General features: G+C 48.1%; 1 long non-coding RNA gene across 1 annotated transcript; it reads left to right on the top strand.

Moving 5' to 3' along the window:
* The first annotated feature begins 2221 nt into the window (after positions 1-2221).
* On the top strand, positions 2222-5257 carry LOC123349029. The gene is made up of 7 exons (XR_006573323.1): positions 2222-2545; positions 2643-3285; positions 3556-3645; positions 3841-3916; positions 4149-4264; positions 4547-4703; positions 4913-5257. It is a non-coding gene; the product is annotated as an uncharacterized LOC123349029 (long non-coding RNA).
* The last annotated feature ends 743 nt before the right edge of the window (positions 5258-6000 follow it).

Genomic DNA, 6000 nt, shown 5'->3' on the forward strand with positions numbered 1-6000 from the left:
CTGGAGAGGCCCTAACACTACAGCAGAACAGAAGGGGAGATGGTTCAGGTCTTGGTTTTGCAAACTCATCTGCTGGGAAAACCAAGGCCAAACCTGGGGTGGTTTGGATATGGGGGTTGTAGCAGAAAGAGCCTGAAACACAGAGCCTGGTACCAGATGAGGCCTGAACCAAACATCAGCCAGAGTCAGGCCCTGCTTACAATGCCACTGTCCAGTACATGAACTTGGTAAGGATGGGGAAGGTGTTGCTAAAACAGAGACACTCCTAATAAATACTAGGCACCAGCTAGTCACTAAACACAGTCCAGAAGGGTAGTACGAGAATACCCTGCTACAGCGTTATAGAATAAATACACTCCCCAAAGATGGTACAGGGACACACTCACCCCTCTTAGGGTTCGAACCAACATATCCAGGCTGTAGGGTGGTAACTAAGCACGTGAGAGGGGTGATACACAACTTGTTTGTATCAGGGTATAAAAGAGGGGTCACAGAAGGTACATCTGGCCAAGGGGGGAGTGGAAAGTCCCACTGCTGATTGAGCTGGTGCATTCTCATAGGTATACATGTCCTAGTGTCCATGCAGAGTCTAGGGGGTGCTAGTACAAGTGCTTTGTCAACAACAAACCTGGCCAAGCGCCTTTGCCACCGAATGAATCTGTTGTCTTTTGGGCAGTTTGACTGAGGTCTGCAGGGGCAGCTACCGGCCAGAGCCAGGAAAACATATGGGCCCACACAGCCAATAACAGGTGCCCTTTTATCAGAGCCCCCAGGGATCATGGAAGGGTGGAGTGATGGTTCTGGTATCTGCCCATCTCCAGCTAACACTGAAATCCCTGCCTGGATTCCCCTGCACAGGAGGCGCTGGCTGTCAGTCCCCGGGTGGGTCTGCAGCAATCAGCCTAGACCACAAGATGGAGGACAGCACGGTGCCATGAAATGCAGCCAACAGGGTTAGTCCTGAGAGAGGCTGGGCACCTGCAGCTAGGGTGACCAGACAGCAAGTGAGAAAAATTGGGACAGGGTGTGTGTGTGTGCGGGGGGGAGTAGGAGCCTATATAAGAAAAAGACCCAACAATCAGGACTTTCCCTATAAAACTCAGGACATCTGGTCACCCCAGCTGCAGCTCCCGCTGGTTTCAGAGGGAGATGCAGGAACTCAGCACTGCTCAGAACTGGCCCATTGTGATGGAAGTGGAACATTCCACCGTAGGCGTGGTGACCTAGACAGAGAGGTGGACACAGGTGAGTAGGGTGACCAGAGAGCAAGTGTGAAGAATCGAACAGGGAGTAGGGGGGGTAAATAGGAGCCTATATAAGAAAAAGACCCAAAAATCAGGATTGTCTCGATTTTATAGGGATATCGGGTCACTCTATAGGTGAGGGCTGCGTAAGGGAAAGGAGCCGTTCATGACCCTGGAATTCACTGTCACAAACAGAGCCCCAGCTGGTGACTCCAGACCTGGAGTGTAATTTGACTCATTTGAGAGTTTAGAACCAACCAGAGCCTTCCCCCTACAGCTCCCCTGGGGGGGAGGGGCATGAGACAGGTCACTTTGCCCAAATGACAAGGTGGTGATGACCCGTGACTCTGTTGTGATGCAGTGATTGTTGGGTCAGCCCCCAGGGGCTGCAGCATTTCACACCAGGATGTCACCCAGAGCACATGGCTGCTGTGTGTGGATCTGAGTACAGGGACCAGGGTGATGGAGCAGGGGCTTCTGGGACCAACCTGATTCCATTGCTAAAGGGAACGTGAGACACAGAAGGACGAAGGAAAGTATTATTGTAAGGAGGAAGGAAACAAGGTGGGGGTGGGGTGAGGGATGAGGTATTGATAAGGGAGGAGAGGGTGTGTGGGGGGGAAAAAAAACCCAAAGAAGTTAGTAAGAAACACCAGGGAACTAAGGGGAATGGGAGAAGAGAGGAAAAAAGAGAGGAGTGGGCAAAGAGGCTAGAAGAGAAGAGAAAGGAGAAGCACAGAAGTGGACGGGGATAAGAACCCAGACGGTTTCTTTAGCATCAGGTAGAATCCCAATTGCCTTTGTCAGGATATGCTCAAAGCAGCCAGTTGTAACTACTAGGGGTTAACAATGAGGTATTTGTACAATTCAAAAAGGAAAGGTTACAACTGGCCTTAGCTGAGAGCTGGCATCAGACTGGTTTTTATCTTTCAGGTCCAACTGCAACTTAACCTCTTATTTCTGTTGATTTCATCACTGCAGCTTGTCTGTCAGAAGTAGTAAGAGAACCTGTTCCTATCAAGAGGTAAGGAATGCACCTTCTCCTAGCAATGGAGTGGAAACTAACCAATCTGAGTGTACTTTCAGGTGAAGGAAGTGAATCTAACCTTTGCTGTCAAAGGCTACAAGCAGTTTCATAAGAATAAAGCAAGATACATAACCAAAGCTTCTGAGGTTACAGAAGTATTGACTTGTTCCAATCAAGAAAAAGGAAACCACTTATACCTACTAGATTTTTAACAGTACAGCTGATTGTATGGAGAGAAAGAGAGAAACCAATCCAGCAATTCATCATGCAGAAGGTGTGTATTTATACTCCATTACAAAATGAATCCAATGACAATTCCTTTACATTTGTTGCCTGACAAAAATATGTCTGTCAAACATTGATCTTTGCAGGAGGTCATATTTCGAGATGCAAGGATGACACATGGCTGTCGTTTACAGGAAGGAATTAGCGGATCCATCCTTTTAAGGAGGTAAGAAATACAATACACCATTCCCATAATAGTCAATGGTTCTGGTCATACTTTCAGGTGGAAGGAAGGTAACTGAGGAAATTTTCATCTCTCTAAAGAGCACAAGAAGTTGCTGTTCTGAATAAAGCAATAAAAATGGGAGCTACCTGTTCAGATGAAAGGAAAGTAGTTGGTAATTCTAACCAATGATGATGATCTCTGCTCCTTTTTCCTTCCCAGAGAAGGCCATTGCTTGTTCCTACAAGGATGTAACAGGGAAGTTTTTTCAAAGAACAAGTGCAACTAACCAGAGTGTGAAGATGAGCATTGAGCCTGCTCTTGCATTTGCAGAGAGGAGTTGTCCAGCTGATTCTATTTGTGCCTAATTGATCATTGTTGCTTATTATTCAGATGTCAAGAACTAAGTGGAACTGATCATATCTTTCAAGAGGTAAGGAACGCACCTCCTCACAGCATGGAGGCAGGAATTAAAGGCTCTGTTTCTATTTTCAGGTGAAAGGAAGGTCTTACCATTCAAGGGAGGATGAGAGGCTGCTGAATTTAAGAAAAAAGAAGTCAGACAGGTAACAATACTTGGCCAGAGGGAAAAGCATCTTTTACTTCTAGTTCAGAAAAAGGCAAGCAGCCATTTATAAGCTTAAGGTTTTAACCAGTGTAGCTGACTGTACCGCTAAGAATCAAAGCCTTGCGGTGGAACATGGCTGACAAGTAGGTGAGCACTGAAAGGTCTCTAGAAGCCCAATGATCTGGATGCTAAGGAACCTTCTCCATTGATGACTCTTCATAGCTGGTAATAAGTAATAATAAATAATTCTGTCAAACACTGATTGCAGGTTTTGACCTTCTGAGATATGAACAGACCAGGTGGCCATTCCTACCAGGGAGAAGTGAGGCTCAGTGGCCTGGCTGTCCCGGGCAAGGAGGTAAGAAATACCAGTCTCCAAACATCCATGTGTACATGAAGTGGTGTGGATTTTGCTTTCAGGGAGAAAAAAAAAACCATGGAAGACCTTACTTGTCATGGGGAGAGTGTCAAAAGAAGACACAAGCTGCTCAATCCATTGAGGACTCCAGTGACAAAATGCTTTTTTTTTTAAAATTCCTTTGAAATAACACAGACAAAAAAAAGCCACTTCAAATATTTCAGCTAGTCGCAAATCTGAATCAAGTCAGCAGAACATCACAGACATGGAGGTAAGCATTTAAGTTTCCCTGGTTCTAAATGAATCTGGTGCTAAAGCAACACTTGCAGACCCAATAAATAGCTCACATTGCATCTCCAGATGGAAGGAGACCAGAGGGCTGTTGTGTTCTAGAAGGGATTAATGCAAATCCCACCAGCTGAACCAGGCATGTCAGTTGGTAAGAAAAAAAAGCACATTTCTTTAACATTCAAGTGGAAATGAATAGATCCTCGTACTTTCAGATGAGAGAAATGCCGCTGAGTTGAACGTTGAGGGTGTGAAAACTTCAGGAAGTTGCTAGAAGATCTGGGATATCTACAGAAAGGAAACCAGCAAAACTCATCACTGCTGCCAAGAGGTAAGGAACTCACCTCATAATAGAGAAATTGATGGATCTGGTTTCCCTTCAGGTGAAAAATGCAGCTGATCTGATCTCCTGGGGATTGAGGATTATAAGCAGTCATATTACTTAAAAACAAACGCATTATGCCAGACCTGCAAAAAGTTGCCTTCCTTGACTAGAATGGGAAGACAATCACTTATCTCCATCAAGTTTCAAACCCACAATGCAGCAGACCAGCATTGACAAGGAGGGGAGCGTTTAGGATGCTCTTATTGCCAAATGGATTTGTCTTTTCAGGAGGAGAGTTACAGATGCTCAAGATTTGAGTACAAAGGAACAGGAATGGAGCTGAACAGATCCAACACCTGAAAGGACGATTGGATCTCAAAATATGAAAGACCCTTCATTTAGTAAAGCAACAGGATTGGCTCTGAGAAGTGGTAAGCAACATTTGGTAAGTCTAAGAAATGAGCATACTAATTTTGTAGCACTGATTGTAACTTATGTTGTGCCAAAGGGTTTGTTACAGCTGATCACACATCTCAGGAGCTAAGAGGATGTGAGGGGGATGGCAGATGTCAGGTGATTCATCTTTATTAGGAGGTGGTGAAACTGCTTGTCACTTCTGAGTGACATCAGTGGCTTTGGTTTTGCTTGATGAAGGAAAGAGCCAGCGTGGACAATATTCAAGACACAATGTTCAAAGTTGCTGCTGGGATGGAAGCAAAGAAGAAAGCCCTGGAGACGGGTCAGTGCTGGGACACAGGCACTATCTTGGAGGGGCCTGGGACAAGGTGTGTAACCATAGCGACCAGCGGGTCCTTTCCCCACTGTGGTCCTGGCTCGCATGCACAGGGTGAAACCGATCGCCATGTTTGGGGTCAGGAAGGAATTTTCCTCCAGGGCAGATTGGCCAGAGACCCTGGAGGTTTTTCGCCTTCCTCTCGGGCATCGAGCAGGGACCAGCCCTTAGGGCCATTTAGGAACAGACAGACAATAAAATCCATCAGAGAGAACTTGTCTTCCTTTGTTTTTTGAATTTTCTATAAACCCGTCCTGTGCCCCTCGGCCATGCCCGTGCTCCCAGCCCCGCAGCAGGGCAGAGTCCCTCCCAGGTGCACTGCTCCCCCCTCCGTGCCAGCATGGCCCCCACGTCGCTCTCCCACTCCAGCAGGGACCCAGCACAGGAGAGACCAGCCCACCGTCTCAGAGAGGGAAAAGCCGTGTGCACGGCCCCCAGGGATGGGGAGGGGACATGGCCAGGTGCACCGGTCGAGGGGAGAGCAGGAAGCCCAGCGGCACTGTTACCATGTTCCTCTCCCAAGATGCCCCGAGGGGCCAGGCCAAGGCCTTTGGTCGGCCACATCCAAGCGCTCTGCCCCGCTGCTCCGGACCTAAGAGCCCCTCAAAGAGCAGCTCTGAAAGGGGCAGTCAGTGACCCCAGAGCAACTCTTCCATTGGCATGGTGGGGCCACCGCTCCCTGGGCACCTGAACTGGGCTCACAGGCTAGCAGGGAATAATCCCCCAGGGCGGGTTCAGCTCTTGCGGCCCCTCGCTCCAGAGGGGCCATTGGGTATCCAGGAAGCTCTTGCCTGCAGCCAGCCCTTTCCCAGGAGCTGGGGGCCGGAAGCCTGGTGCCCTCTGCAGTCTGCTCCAGCTGTGCCCTCCTCTCTTCTAACCCCCCCTCCAAGTCTGGCACCTCTCAGGGCGGTGCCGGGTTGGCCTGCAAGAGCTCATTCCTCCTGTATTG

Source organism: Mauremys mutica, chromosome 14 (genome assembly GCF_020497125.1).
Source record: "Mauremys mutica isolate MM-2020 ecotype Southern chromosome 14, ASM2049712v1, whole genome shotgun sequence".
Taxonomy (NCBI): Eukaryota; Metazoa; Chordata; order Testudines; family Geoemydidae; genus Mauremys; species Mauremys mutica.